Below are 16,081 nucleotides of genomic sequence, written 5' to 3'. Positions count from 1 at the left end.
TGACAGAGTGAAATACTTAAGTTTGTGGAATTATTAGAAAAGTGTATTAAGTTATTCACCACACACACATGTATTACATCTCATTGATCCACATGTGTGGGTTGGAGACTCATTGCTTGAGAACTTTAATGGAGACTACTTTAGGGTTTTGATGGTATATTTTACAAAATATCTTGGTAAACATTTTGATTCATCCTTTCTTTTCCTCGAGACACTTGATAATATTGAAGTCACTCCCAATAATCCATGGAGATGGGGAGTATAAATTACTTATGCTGGAAATAGAATTGAGGTTTTCCATTTGTGATATTGGAGTCATAAACATTGGATACATGGTAGTAGTCCTCGATGTTAATTAACTAAAATTGTATTGTCGTAATGTGAAAAGAGGTAAACATATTGGTAACCTTGATGTCCTGATCATTCCAAATAATAGCCATTTCACCTAAGTATATCTAAGCATCAATCACTACTTGGAAATTCCTCCCCCATTTGCTAATTATATGAGGTAGAACCTCACTTAATATTTTTGTTTCTTATATCAACATTATTGATGGGTGCTTTGCGTACCATTTTTCTTTTAGGAGTCTTTGTTTTCCTTTACTATTGAGGCCCTCATGTTCCATGAGACTATTTTCATGGAGAATTTACACAAAAAGGAAGTATAATGTGACTAAAAAAAACATGTTTTAAGATTTAAGTGCTTGGACAATGCCACTTCATGACTCCTATATTTCCTTAACTTGGGACCGAATGGTGAACTTGATGGCCTTAAGGGAAATTGACCAATGAAAATCTCAAAAAGAGGTGACTTTTGACTTTATCACATACAAGTTAATATACTAAAAAAAATATCCATAACAATTTCATCAATCAATGAATCATTAAAAAAAATATCCAAAACAATTTCATCAAGCAATGAATCATTACATTATAAAATACAATCTATAAAACTTTTGGGAACTTTTTTCTAAACCATGCTCAAAACCAACATATTTAATATTGATATTTAACAATAATATGGACAATAAAAAAAATTCATAAATTAAATAACATGTTATCAAGCCTAAGAAATGTCACTAACAAAAAACTAAAAAGCATGCAACTAATGGGAGTGACCACTCAAGGCCACCATAAGACAATTAATCTATTAGGACCAAGATTAATGGGGACAAAGATCTACAAAGGACAAAGGAAAACCTATTTTAACTTTATTGTTTTATTAGGTGCAAGTTGAACATCTCAAGATATAATGAAGAGCATAATTAATTTTATTTCATTAAGAAAACGCAAGCACATCCTATAACTTAGCAAGGAAGAGATGTATAATACCCATCTCAGTGACACAACATATGGCATTAAGTTACTTTTTTTATATATAATTTAAACTTCTATCATAAAATCACAAATTTAGCATGAATGGAATGTTTAAAATCCATTTTTATAAAAACAAAATATATTTTTTGTTATAAAAAAACCAAAAACTAAATATATTTTTTTAGAAAATAAAAAATACTAAAACTAAATATATATTAAAAAAAAACTAAAACATAAGCAAATAATTATTTTTTAAAATTTAAAATAATTTTTAGAATTTTTTTAAACACTTCCCTCCATTCTAAGAAGCAAAAATAATAATAGAAATAAGGACGGACCAAAAATCTTCCTTTCCCTGGTAAGTGTTTCCCACCATTCATTCCACTCACTCGAGTTATTTCATAAAACAAAAATAAGTGTTATTTCACACTCTTTTGGCAAAGCCTATTGAGCTTCGTCTGTGATATATCTATTCCTTGATGGAGTCCTTGATATATTGATCAAGTTTTGATTCCTTGGAGATTAATTAGAGAAAAGAAAACATGAGTACTCTTAATTCCAAGTTCAATGCCTCTGACGGTGGATAAAAGGCAAGGGAGGGGGTTGCGGTCAAACTCATGATCATCGAGTTTTCTCTTTTACATTATATTTAGGGAGTTCAAATCAATTTGAATGGAATCATTGTCATCACTAGGTATAATGGATTAAGTGTGATAATGGAAAAATGAAGTAATTATTTGTGAGCATTTGTTCTTGAATGAACATTAGGATCCATTTTATCATAGAGAAAAGTACATGCATTAAAAACAACTCAATATTTCATGTGACATTCATATTGTATGCGACTTATTTTTCATTAAAAAAAATCACTTTTTCATGTGACATTCTTTATTTGTTAAAAAAAATTATATTTCTAATATTAATTACAATTGTAATTTGAAATAAAGCTTCCATTAACTCTTAATTTTCTAATTGTGCATGGACATCATAAGAAACATTCACAATATAATATGAAGAACAAATGGTTACTTACTTCATATGCATTAAAAAATGCTTCTACTACTTAATGTGAATTACAAGTGTAATCTTAGTTGGATCTCCAATATATCTTAAACCATATTTTCATTTTATTTTTTAGTACTATTAAATGTTATTATGTCCTACCTCATTTTATGGTTAGCATTCTAATAAAAATATGCATTGTGCTATAGAATTAGTACTAACATGTAATATTGATATTTTTTCGAGAACACTACAGGTAATGACCATGAAGATGATGATATAGACTATTTTTAGATTACATAATATATTAGAGACGATGATGATGAGGATGGTGATGGAGTTGGTGATGATTATGTGGATGATATTATTAGGATGGTCAGGATGATGATCATGGAAATGATAATGAGGATGATCTTGACTATGATTTTTGTGGTGCTAGCTAGCCATGTGTTATTTTTTATATTTAGTTGGGATGTCTTAATATGGTAATCATACATTTGAATTTTAGTTGATTCAAATAATGATGATGATATTATCGGTACTATCTTGTTACTTTATTAATATGTTGAAAATTGCTTACATTTTTTTTATGAAGAATTATTGTGTATGATGAGATTCCTATTTTTTTATGGATGTTGTGAATTTACCTTAGAATAATGATATCTATGAAACATTTTTATTTGGTAATCATACATTGACTTTTAGTTGATTTGATTAAATATGATGATGATATTATCATTTTTATCTTGTTATTTTATGTATATATTGAAAATTATCAACATTATTTTGATGGAGAATTATTATGTATGATGATATTACTATTTTTTTATGGATGTTGTGAATTTACCTTAGAATAATGGTGTTCACAAAATATTTTGATCTGATAATCACACATTTGAATCTTAGTTGATTTGATTAAAGATGATGAGGATATTATTAGTATTATCTTGTTACTTTATATATGTGTTGAAAACTTTCAATGTTTTTTGACGGAGAATCATTATGTATGATGATATTACTATTTTTGGATGTAATGTTGTGAATTTACCTTGGAATAATGATATTTGCGATAAGTGTTCATTTAGTAGTCATATATGTATATTGAAAATTGTCAATGATATTTTGATGGTGAATTGTTATATATGAGGATATTGTTATCTTTTTGATGAATGTGGTCAATTACCCTTAAATTTGTTTACAAATATTAAGTTATCAATTTGAATTGTGATATCTTCTTAAATGTGTTATACATGAAAATACCTCCTCATCATCTTGGAGGAGAATACTATGTTGTTGGTTGAAATACCCCTTTCTCATAAACTATATAAGACTATAATACAAGGTATGTACCATGAGGACCACGTTATCCTAGTCTATAACAAATTGTCCCCTTCATTTAAATTTTGTTACCAAAATTCTCACAAGGAAAAAAGCTTGAGTTAACTATAATTTGACACTCTTATTCACTTTCGGAAACTCATATCGTGGAATGTGATCTCTTTATCCTCATCTTTAGCTTTTTCCTAAAAAAGAAAAACATGCAAAAGTGGGAAAGAGCCATAAAGCATGCAAAAGATTTTTCCTAAGCCTAAAAGCATCTAAAAAGTGGAAAATGCCATTTTTATATGAGGAAACATTATTCACCCAAAAGATTTTACCCAAATTGAAATAATGAGGAATTTGGGAAATATTCATAGCCTTCACTTTCCTATATATTGGAGGCTTGGCTATTGAGAAAATGATGGGAATTCTTGTATTGTCAGATCTATCTTGAGAGAGAGAGTTTTGAAGCTAATCGTTGGGGGAGGTGCTGCTACAACTGCAACTGCATCTGATGGTTGTAACTTTCCTCCAACTCCTTTATTAATATAGATCAATTGTTCTTCCTTCTGTATGCTGCTATTCATTCTTTACTTATTTTATTTAACTAATGATTGTATGGGATTTTTGTTTATATTTATTTATTCATTCATATTTATATGTTTATGATAGTTTCGATTATAAAGATATTATGTTGTGAAGGTTTCTTTTTTCTCTCTCTTATGTGTAGGACCAAGCTTTGGAGCTAACTAGGAGCACTTCCCAGCTACACTAAAAACTCCAAAAAGACCTGCATGCAAGGACTCATAGGAATTCCTTCTCTTTTTCTTAATCTATACTCTACATCTTGATCTACTAAGAATCCTGAGCCTTAGAACAACCTTTCTCTTAATCGGTCTATCCTAGGTTTCCGGGATAAACTGAGAGGGTTTTATGTTCATCTAATCGTGCATTAAATCCTATAGAAAAATGATATTTTGAAACTGTAATATATTTCACAATGTAATTAAAATTAGTAAAATGAACCCATAAAGGGGGTCATAAATGGAAATAAAAGTAAAACTCTAAACAAGAAGCCAAAAGTGCATGTAACCATGGATGCAAAATTGGGAGTAGAATTGTATGTTAAACTAGCCATCAAAACAAGATGCAAACAATGACACAAAAAGGGTTTTAAAGTAGAATTTAAAAAGGGTGCAACACTAGACACAAAGAAGGGAACAAAATAGGGCATACAACAGGATACCAAATTGGTCGCAAACAAGGATGCAAAAATGGACACCAAAATGAGGATGCAAAGAATAGTGTAAAATTAGGATGTAAAATTGGGTGCAAAAAGGATGTAAGAAAAGACACAAAACAAGATGAAAAATGGGACTAGAAAAGGGTGAAACCAAGGATGCCAAAAATGATGCATAACTAGATGAAAACTCAAACTAAAATCTAGGTGCAAAATGAGATGCAAATGTGGACACAAAATGTGGCAGAAAAAGGATGCAAATTTGGATGCCAAAAATGATGCAAAATTAGATACCAAAAAGCATGCAAAATTGGACATAAAAAAATGGTGCAAAATTGGACACAAAAGTAGAAAAAATGGTGCAAAAATTTGCATAAAAATGGCTCAAATTTGGATGAAAATTGAGATGCAACATTGGATGCAAAATCAGGTGCAACAAATGATTCAAAACATGGTTCAAAAACAAATGCAAAAGTAGACGTAAAAAATGGCTCAAAATTGAATGTAACATTAGACACAAAATGGGATGCAAAGGTGGACGCAACACATGGTTCAACATAGGATGAAAAATTGGATTGCAGGAAATGGAGTTAAAAATGATGCTAAATTGGATGCAACAAATTATGCAAAATTAGATCCAAAATATGGTACAAAATAGGATGCAAAAAAGGGAGATAAATAAAACGCAAAAGTGGATGCAAAATTTGGCATTAAATCAGATTCAACATATGGTGAAAAATTGGATGCAAAAAATGGCATAAGACTAGATGCAAAAACTGACACAAAATGGATGCAAAAAAGGCACTAAATCAAATGCAAAAGATGGTGTAAAACTCGATGCAAATTATGACAGAAAACTAGAAGCAAAGAATGGCACAAAACAAGAAGCAAAAAATGATGCAAAAAATGGCACAAAACTAGAAGTAAAACCAAATGCAAATATTGGTGTAAAATATGATGCAAAATTTGGCGTAAAAATGGATGCAAAATTTGGCGCAAAAAAGGACGCTTTAAAAATAGTACAATAGAGTCAGATTTAGCGCCAAGCTTCTCATCCCAATTGAAAAAAAAATGAACTAAAATCTGGTGCTAAATCTGGCGCATATTGCCTGTTTTGTTGTAGTGTTTCTCACTCCTAATTATCTCCTTAATTAATAGGGTTTTTATGGGGTTCCCTGAATCTCTTTGGTTTCAAAAAATTATTTTTATTGAGAACTTTGTAAGGGAGCCTCCTCTTCCCCGTTGTCTATATGTTTCTTTGATTCTTTCCTTGCATTTTGCTTATTCTTATACTAATGTTCTATCATATTTTGTGTGCCTAAGATTTTCTCCATGGTTGTAAATTCATCTCATTTCTCCTTTTTAGGTTTTCGTCCAATTTTATTTATTTTTTCCAAGTATTCTCCATCTGTCTAGGAGGTCGATTTTTTCTCCTTGTGAGCAAGATTGTCATTCTTGATATGGAGAGTGGGGCTTTGATATGGGGAGACTCAGAGAAGGTAGTCTCCTAAAAGTCCTTGAGAGGAGGCTGAGAGGGTTGAGGGCTAAAAACCTTAGCAAGAGAAAAAGAGGCACATTCGATGACATGGGAGCTAGTAGGATCACAAGGAGAAGGGGCTTCCTTACACACAACGTGTTTTCTCTTCTTTAAAGGAGAGGGAGGAATAGTAGGAAAGGGATGAGATCAGTCTAAATCAATTTATGATTCTTTAGTCTTACGGCATATATAACAAGTTGATGGGTTATCTAACTTAGGGATGGAGGAAACAAGTTCAGAATGATTGATAGAAATATCAACCATAACCACTTTCCTGGATGAAGAACCAACTCTAGCAAACCTTGCAACAAATTTCTTTGGAGATTGCCATTCACTTAAGGGATGTTTCTCTCCCAAAGGATGGATTTTGTTCTTGTAGTCCTTAGCAAAGTGACATGTTCATGACAAAGTTTACACTTATATGGGATTTTCTCGTACTCTAGAATCTTTTCATGAGTCCAGTCTCCATTTTTTAGGGTTGTGTTCTTTGGAATTCCTTTTTTCTAAATCAACTTTCACACATAATCCTGCATACACAAATTGTTTGCCCTTTGGCTTTGAGTTGTCCAGGAACTTTCGAAGGGAGTTTCCTAAGGAGATAAGGATATCGACCTCCCAATAAGGAAGAGGAAGGCGAGGCAGGCATACCCATACAAAGAATGGCCTATTTCTAAATATCAAACTTTTCGTCTTATTCAAAACTGAATAAAAACATGAAATACCCTCTACAACTAACAAAAATGTTAATGGGGTGTGAGACAAGCCTTGCCCACGTTTTTCAATCCATTCTTAAACACTTTTAGGAGAGGGCCACATACTTGTGAACTGGCCTACCAAGCCTCTTTCTATAAGAGCAAGAGTTCTAGAAATTCTTTTGGAAGGAACCTTCACTATAAGAGCATTTTTGAATCTCTTCATAAATTTTTAGGTTATCTAAGATGATTTTATCTTTCTCCCCCATCCTTGAACAAGAGTTGTTGAGAAATCTAGGGCATTCAATGTTAACAATTTCTCTTCTTGATAATTATTTTGATATGTTTGTAATTATTAGCTTATGATATTTTTCTTTGTTAGCTTATTAGTGTGTTATCTTCATCAAGACAATTACCAAAATAAATAAAGACAAGTGACATAATATATAGGCTTCTCCAGCCAGGGCCAAAACCTCTCACCTATTGAGAGGTAAACCCAATCAAAATTATTCTTCTAGATCTTCAATTGATAAGTACCAAGACCATGACACAAAATCTTGACTATAATATCCTCTCAAGAACCTTGTAACCCACCTTGATGCTCTCTTCTTCCTTCCTTTGCCTTTGTTCTAGAACTGCTCCTTCTCAACTCCTTCTAGAGAAACTCAGTCTCTATCCCTTATATTGCACCTTCACAACTTCCATAGAGAATCTTGGTCTCTAGGTCCTTTTAGAGAAACTCAGTCTCTACTTTGAGTACCCAAGAGAGTATTTTCCTTTGCTACCCCAAAAGATTCCTTTCTTCGCTATCCTAGAAGAAACCTATTTACTGCCTCCTTCGCTTGTTCTAGAAGATCCCTTCTTCGCTGCCCCAGAAGATCCTTCTTCGCTTGCCCCAAAATATTCTTCTTCATTGCCCTAGAAGAGTGTCCTTTTTAGCCTTAGAGAAAACCGTTTTCACTGCCTCTTTTTCATACCTTTTTTTTTGCACTTCTCTTCACTGAAATCAAATCAAATTTCTTGCTTAGAATAGAGGCTAAGTTCCTTTATTTATACAACTCTTCATTGGGTCTTTAGGCCGACTTTAAAGCTGGAGGTAGGCCGACTTGTTCTTGCAACTTCTTCATCGATTGTAGTCTAACTTGAAGAGGTTAGGTGACAAGTTATTTGAGAATACTTTACATAGATAATATTGACCTTTTTACAAAGTGTAACATGACTTCATTTACTTACATTGACTCTTTTACGACTAGATTAATAAACCCTAAAGACTCTCAATGGGAGTCTTGACTAAAAAACAAAATCCCTTGCTCATGAAACCATGAAGCAAGTCAATATGATAATTTCATTTTTCTTATTTACATCTCATTACATAAAATCATAATTACATGTAATTATGAAGATCGAACCTAGTTACACTTTTCAACACTCTCTCTTAACTAGGGAGGTATTCATAATGGTACCTTGGACTTTCTCAATCTTAAGAATCTATCATAAGAAGAATTCGGATTTGTAACTCATTTGTATAACATCATACCAACCAACATTGTTATATAGAAAGGCCTTGATTAACAACTCTATCTCTCTACAAGATCAGATCACAATGCTGGTGAGACCAATGATTTATAGGCATACTCATCATTGTCTCTCTAGGAACATACCCCACCTGTGTTCACTCAATATATTCTCCATAAGGACTATTCTTTTCTTGGACTCCCTTGTCCCAAAATAATATTGGTCCTCCATGACTACTCTTTCATGGGATACCCTATCTCATCCCCTAAGAGCATCAAATGCCAAATGATTACACAATCCTCCATTCTGTCTTCCCAAGTGAAGATCAAAACAACATGTTTATCACTACTTTTTATACCATGAGGTTTTATTCCATTAAAGGAATGTACTCATTCCTATCACAAAGGAATGTACCTAAGCTTCCAGCTTAGGAATTTCCAAGTTTCTTCCAAGTAAGAAGCTCCATGTTAACCAGGGACCTATCAAGGCTCCTTATGTGGAGATCCCGAAACAAACGGTTGCTTGAAGAACTCCTTTTTTCGATGTCATGAATTTCTTCTTCGTCAAGGAGTCTTCATCTTTGGGAACTTCTATATAGGGCACATATCATCCATCACCTTTTATCCATGAGTCAGTGATGTCCTCAACTCATCAAAAAGTGATTCGTTATATCTTCCATCTGGTTTTTCTTCATGTCATTATGCTTTCATACCATCTTTTGGAAGGAAATTACATCCTTATCTATGATCTGCTTGGATGTTATTTACAGATCTTCCCTTCGACAGTCCTACATAAGCCCAACCAGATGTTAGTTCAAAAATAATCAATGAACACTTCAACTTAAAATTACCTTTGTGATGATCTTTCACCATGACATCTTCGTGTAAGCATCAATACCCTGCATGTATATTGACACATCTCCCACAAATATTCTTTGTCAAGGGTCTCTATATTTTTTTGACGTTCATCAGAGTCTTCACATCTTTTCGGGAAATCTTCTAGTCAAATCTTCTTGGACTTCAGATGTTGAATGCCTTCCACGTTCATTGTATATTAACACGATTTCTTCCTTTCTTTTCTGACTTCATTCTCAGGAGCTTCTAATCATAGTTCCTTGATTGTAGTCAACTTCCTCTAATTCATATCATATTATGTTGATTTCATCTAGTGTGACTTATGCTTTGCTGCAATCTTTCAGAGGAGGAGATCCTTTCTTTTCTTGATCATATTTCCCAAGATGGAAATAGTGATCCATATTATTTGAAACCATATGACATGACTTTCATAATTATATATGTAAGCATACATACCTCTTCTTTCTTTCGGTCATTCAGACTTCGTGTCGCAGATTCATTCGAAAGGATTTTATCCTTCAGATGTGATTTCCTGTTATGTTGTCATACAATCATTCCTTGAATCCCACGAGTTGAAATTCCCAATGAAATCCTTTTCTTCCTTTCTTCATTGGTGATCAGAGAAACTTGAGAATGTTTCATATCCTCATCCTGCAGGTGTTTTCTTCTATGATGATTCTAGTTGATGATGACCTCTTCTTCTATAAGTATTAATGAGGTTTCCTTAAGAGCTTCATATTCTTTGTAATTTGTACCAAACATACTTTCTACATTCCGTGTCTCAAGCTCTTACTTTTAATGCTTCTATAGTATTTTCTAACCTAATGCATCCTATATAATTTAAACTGCACCCTATCCATAATTTACAAGTGGAAAGTACCTTCTCGAGAAGAAGATCATCTCAGTCATAATAGAGATATTTTATTTATTCATTCTTAGGCTTCTTTGACTCAGGTTCTTTCACTTCCTCGATAACGTGTGCTTCTTCTCTATTCCTCTCTTCCTTGCCACAGTTAGGACAATATCTTCTATAGTGTCTAAGTTCATGACATCTATAGCATATCATCTTATCCATGTTCTTCCTCTTCTTTGGAGGACCAAATTTTCCAAATTTCCTTTTATTCTTGTCATTTTAGCATATGCTTGATTTTTCTCACTTGTTTTGACATCAATCTTTGCCTTTAGTCTGGTTTCTTCGATCTTACAGAGTGACCGTAGATCTTGAAATGGAGTAGTCTCTTTCTTCCAATATAAAATTGAAGTGAAGTTACACCATTCTTTCGGTAGTGCATTTAGTACCACTATGGTCATCTCTCTATCAAACATAACTTCTCCTAGTTCTTGTAGTTGATCTCAAATTTTTGATATCCTCATGAAGTATGAGGCTATTCCATCTTCCTTAGATATCTTTACTTTTTAGATTTATTTCCTTAAGGAGATTACTTCTCCTTCAGTACTTACATAAAACAACTCTACTTGTTTGTCATATATAGATTTTGAAGTTTCTAATTTTGATACATATGGGATTAGAGAGTCTTTTATAGATTCTATATGAATCCTTTGGGCTCTCACTTCTCCCTTCATGTATCTAACATGAGATTGAGTATCTTATTTTGGAGGATGGGTTATTTATCCCTTAATGTGATCCATGACTTCATTCTTAATAAGATTTTGGTCAGTCATTTTCCTCCATACAAGGAAATTTACAACCCCAACCAATTTTTTGCTTTCCTTGCAAAAAGGCATTTTGATATTATCAGATATAGTCATAGACTTAATTGTCAGATTGTTGTTTGTTTCCTCTTTTATCTCGATGTTGATAGAGGACCTTCTTCTTGAGTGATTGATGAGAGAGAGCTTGATTCATGATCCTTTGATGATGTGATGATATATGAAGTGCTTCTAGGGTTTGTATTTTCTTCTTGATTCCTTCGATCTAGGGTTTCTTTGATGTAGATATTTAACTCGTTGATAGCCCTCAACTTGCTTTGATGCCTTCTGTGAAAATCGATTCTTGTGTGTCAACTTGCTTTGACTGCCCCTTCTTTCCTTTAGCACCTAAGCTCTGAAACCATGTTGAGAAATCTAGGGCATTCAATGCTAACAATTTTTCTGCTTGATAATTGCTTGTGATATGTCTATACTTCTTAGCTTGTGACCTTTTCCTTTGTTAGCTTATTAGTGTGTTCTGTTCATCATGACAATTACTAAAATAAATAAATACAAGTGACACTGTATATAGGCTTCTCCAGCCAGGGCCAAGATCTCTCACCTCTTGAGAGGAAAACCCGATCAAAATTCTTCTTCTAGATCTTCAATTGATAAGTACCAAGACCATGACACAGACCCTTGACAATAGTATAATCTCAAGAACCTTGTCACCCACCTTGATGCTCTCTTCTTCCTTCCTTTTCCTTTGTTCTAGAACTGCTCCTTCTCGGCTCCTTCTATAGAAAATCGGTCTCTATCCCTTATGCTGCAACTTCACAACTTCCCTAGAGAATCTCGATCTCTAGGTCCTTTTAGAGAAACTCAGTATCTACTTTGAGTACCCAAAAGAGTATTTTCCTTTGCTGCCCCAAAAGATTCCTTTCTTCGCTATCCTAGAAGAAACCTATTTAATGCCTCCTTCGCTTGTTCCAGAAGATCCCTTCTTCGTTGCCCCAAAAGATCCTTCTTCGCTTGCCCCAGAAGATTCTTCTTCACTACCCTAGAAGAGTGTCCTTTTTAGCCTTAGAGAAAACCCCTTTCACTGCTTCTTTTTTGCACTTTCTTCCGCACTTCTCTTGACTGAAATCAGATTGAATTTCTGTGTTAGAATTTAGGTCTAGTTCCTCTATTTATACACCTCTTCACTAGGTCTTTAGGCAGACTTGAAAACTAGAGGTAGCCCGACTTGTTCTTGCAGCTTCTTCATCGATTTTAGACTTGAAGAGGTTAGATGACAAGTTCTTGGAGGATACATTACATAGATAATATTGGCTTTTTACAAAGTGTAACATGACTTCATTTACATGACAATGACTCTTTTAGGATTAGTTGAATAAACCCTAAAGACTCTCAATGGGGGTCTTGACTCAAAACAAATCCCTTGCTCATGAAACCCATGAAGCAAGTCAATATGATAATTTCATTTTTCTTATTTACATATCATTACATAAAATCGTGATTACATGTCATTATGAAGACCGAACCTAGTTACACTTTTTAATAAGAGTGTTGTATTCAAGTCCACATGATCATCTCCTAGTCCTGATGTGATTCCCGCTAACATGATCAGGCTTGGAAGATGAAGGTCAAGGTCTCTAAGGATTAGTAAATTTTGGAAAATTCATGTGGAGGAAGTTGATTTCTTGGTGGATTATAATAACAATAATAATATAATTTTAAGTTAAGAAACCAAATTGATGTACGATACACCATTGTTTGTGGAACAAAGTACCCCATTTGCATACATTATCATGAGTCATCTTTATAAAAAATACCATTATTTCTGCCCTTTAATTATGTCAAATATTACATGAACTAATGTTATGCCATGTGTCACAACTTAGAAAGAGATTGTTTCTATGTTATTCAATGCACTCGAGGCAAAAAACTAACTCTTATAGTGAAGCCATTCATTTTTCAAGGTTTTTCTCACCTCTAGAGGATGTCAAGAAGTCATGATATGATTATAACTAACTTCCACATCACCTACCAAATGAATGACATTTATTGAGTATACATGCTTAAATGATAGTATATCCATGGTGGTTTCATGTGTTTACAATAATTACAGTTTTCTTTTTCTCTATTAGAGTTGAGTTATAATAGTGATTTCGCTGCCCTATTCCACCATTGTCTCTGCTAGAAAAATTCAAACAATTAAAGTAGTGGTCCATTGCAAAAAGTATGATTTTTTACTGTAGAAATTTTGAATAATATGACACTTATTCACAGAGATTATCCTGATTATACACTATTGCGGAATGCATGCATAATGCATAACCTCCTCTACGTTGATCATCAATTTTGTAGAAACAAAAACAATGAAACATCAATCGCATGCGCACATTAACACAGTATGTAACCCGGGGAAAGCATACAGCTGAAAACCCCACACTATCTGTATATTATATTGATTGAGAACATGTAACAATACATAGTATAATACTCCTCACAAGTACTCAGTACTATCTCCGCCTGTTACACACAAACTAGCTCAGATCTGAATCAATCACAGGTTCAAATCTCCTCCACTGCTTGCCTGCCTCCACTGCGCAATCCTGCATGAGAATAAATCAATGTGGCTGATCCAAACTGGCATTTTTCTTGGCGGAACCACGCGATCCTCATTGGAAATACTCAATCCATGCATGTGCAAAATCTCATGCACAACTATAGTCACAACTGATAGCAATCTCAACCTCTAACACCTGTCTCCACTGAATTGTCCATGCACTGAGTTAACTGTTGTATTCTTTAGTTGCTTTATGAGTTAATAATTAGTGAATTAATTAACAATTAATTCACATCACTCATCACTAGTGTATTTGCAGTTAAACTAAATACAGCTAGTTCAACCAAGTCAAACTGAACACAACTCCATCAACTCCTTAATCAACTCCACCAAACTCAACCACTTGAGTTCTAACTGAAGTCCACCATGCAATAGCTCAACTGACTCATAAGAAAAGCATATTTCCTTCTGACAGCTGCATGTGCCATATCTGTAGCTCAAACTGAAGTGCTCCAAGAGGATAAGATAATGTTTATAGTCCAAATATTATTATGAGCTAATAATATTCGACTGTTCTATATTTAGCCTAGCAGTCTAAAAATAGAAACCACCCATATGTCTAAAAATAGAAGTCCATCTATTTTTACCAACATGACCAATCATCCAAAAATAGCATCCTGCAACTCGTAGACCATGATCCGTATGTCTAAAAATAGACATAGTCTAAAAATAGACTTTGCGCCAAAAATAGCCTGCGGGCCCACTTAGTGAAGGCGACTCCTTTCCACTAAGCTCCATCATCTTGTTGCATTCTCAACACTCCCTCTCAACAAGATATGGATTATCTGCAACCCCTATCCTGCCTCGGTGGTATTCGAATTTGCTCCTGGTGAGCACCTTTGTCAAGATATCAGCATCCTGATCCTCCGTTGGAATGTATGAAAGTAACATGACTCTCCGCTGCACACAATATCTGATATGATGGTACCTGATGTCAATGTGCTTGGATCTATCATGAAATACTAGATTAGTTGAGAGTTTAATGCAACTCTGGTTATCACAATAAATCACTGTAGGCTCCAAGTATGAACCGAACAACCCGACCAGGATCTTCCTCATCCATATAGCCTCGCATGTAGCCAAACTTGCTGCCATATACTTGGCCTCTGCTGAACTGAGTGCCACGGATCTCTACTTCCTGCTGTACTAAGAAACTACTGTCGACCCGATACTGAAGACCCCTCCAGATGTGCTCTTTCTGTCCGTTGGGCTCCCTGCCCAATCTGCATCCGTGAAGCCACATAGCTTCACCTCATCCTACTGTCTGTACCACAATCCATATCCCGATGTGCCTCTGAGATAACACAATACATGCTTTCCTGCCTTCCAGAAGAGGTTGGTTGGCTTAACCATAGCTTGTGAAAGCTGGTTAACAGCATAGCATATATCGGGTCGTGAATTGACCAGATACATAAGCGACCCCACCAACTGTCGATAAACAGTGGCATCCACTACTCCTGCTGAAGTAGCATCCTCCTTCCTCCAACCTCCAGGAAGAGGAGTGTCAACAGGCTTGCAGCCATGCATGTTGAACTTCTCCAGTATCTCCCAAGCATACTTACCCTGAGAAACAAATAGTCCATCACTGCGCTGCCAAATTTCCAATCCCAGGAAATAATGAAGGAGGCCCAAGTCCTTCATCTCAAACTCCTTAGCAAGATCATCCTTGCATGAAAGTATCAACAACTTATCACTTGTTAGAATCAAATCATCTACATAAAGTACAATGATAAGCAACTTACCCTCCACCACAATCTGGTATAGGTTAGGATCCGCCTCACTCTTGCAGAATCCAAGTCCGATGAAATAACTGTCTATCCATGTGTACCAAGCACGTGGTGCTTGTTTCAACCCATACAACACTCTCTTGAGCCTGCACACATGCGACTCGCTGCTGAAGATCTCGAAACCTTCGGGCTACTCTATGTACACCTCCTCCTCAATGACTCCATTGAGGAACACAGTCTTCACATCCATATGATGAATGTGCCACCCCATCTACACTGAGAGAGAAAGAATCGTCCATATGGAAGAATACCTTGCGATAGGTGCAAAGGTCTCCTCATAATCGATCCCCTCTATCTGTGAAAAGCCTCGGGCAACAAATCTTGCCTTGTACTTCTCCACACTCCCGTCAGCTGCCTGCTTTACTTTGTAGATCCATCTCAAACCCACCATTGATTTCCCTTCTGGTCTTGGGACAATCTCCCATGCACTGTTTCTGACAATCGAATCATACTCTTCCACCATGGAATCTACCCATGCGGGATACTCCACAGCTTCCTCGAAAGAGGATGGCTCAGTCACAACACATTTGCTCAC

The sequence above is a fragment of the Pinus tabuliformis genome, chromosome 3_2, assembly GCF_031772625.1.
Source record: "Pinus tabuliformis cultivar Carrire ecotype Pingquan chromosome 3_2, CPIR1, whole genome shotgun sequence".
In the NCBI taxonomy this organism is placed as follows: Eukaryota; Viridiplantae; Streptophyta; class Pinopsida; order Pinales; family Pinaceae; genus Pinus; species Pinus tabuliformis.
This window is presented reverse-complemented; position numbering follows the sequence as displayed.